Genomic DNA, 1,188 nt, shown 5'->3' with positions numbered 1-1,188 from the left:
GGGGTCGAAGATAGAGCTTCTCTACGCGACGAGGGAGCCATTAAGAGATAGGCAATATAACAGGAAAGCCTTCAAAGACATGGATAAACCAGACTTCTTCGAGATACTGAACAGAATTCGACCACCCAAAAACGAGGTCTTTCGAGAGCGAAAACCTGTCTCTCGCAAAGCTGCTTTGACGGATCGTCAGTCGTGAGCCACGACTCGTGACCGTGATTGACGCAACTACATCCCTTTCGAGCCATCGTTGGCTCTCGAACTGAACGCGACACGCAATTGACAATGTAACGCATGGACCCACGAAACGACTCTCCAACTCGTGATCTCGCTCTTCTGTACCTCCTCGATCCGACTGCGCGCTAGCGCAGAAGCCCGGAAGCATCTTGGCGGAAATTTCCTGGAAATTCCGGAAATTTCCACCTTGAAATTTCCAAACACAGAATATCGTACTGAATTTCCACTCACATCACACTCACACATCGTCGATGTGTCTATCAACCACCAACGAGTGAAGATCAGCCCCAAGGCCGTGGACCTCCCTGTCACTCTGGTTGACGACCGTGATGCCCCCGACGGAAGATGTTGTATCAAGATCCCTTGGAAAGATCTTATTGCGAGACCACCTCGTAACTTCAAGGCCGCTTATGCCAAAGATAGTGCGATCACCAAAAAGCTCTCCCCAGAGCAAAGGCGCCTGTATGCTGACGCTATCGATGCTCAACCTGGTAGAGGCCCTCCTACTCGTAGTATGCTTCATCAACTCCGTCTAGCGGCGGCGGCAGTGTAGCGATCGCTTTACCCCGCTAGGCAGTTTCATATTGTCTTGTCGAAACGGCTGAAACGGCTAGGCGTCGAATTCGTTCTCTTTTGGAGTTCTATAGTCATATCCCTTTGTTACACTCGCTACTTTCGTCCTTGTCGATCCCATTAGTCGTCCCTTAGACATAGGTTGGCTTAGCAAGCACAAGCCTCTGGGACACTAGTGTTTGTAAGCAGGGGCGGCGGTAGGGGGGGGGCGCCGGGGGGCGGCCGCCCCTGGGGGACCGAGGCTTGCCCACCTGGAGGGGGGGCGAGATCCATGCATATCTTGTGTGTTTTGTGGGCTCACTTTGGACTCTCATGAATCGTTAGAAGTTCCGACACTTGCGCGCATCGAATTTGCGCCACATATCAGGGGCCTCTACAAAG

The sequence above is a fragment of the Perkinsus marinus genome, assembly GCF_000006405.1.
Source record: "Perkinsus marinus ATCC 50983 genomic scaffold scf_1104296933122, whole genome shotgun sequence".
Lineage (NCBI taxonomy): Eukaryota > Perkinsozoa > Perkinsida > Perkinsidae > Perkinsus > Perkinsus marinus.
The sequence above is the reverse complement of the archived record's forward strand: the minus strand, read 5'-3'. Positions refer to the sequence as shown.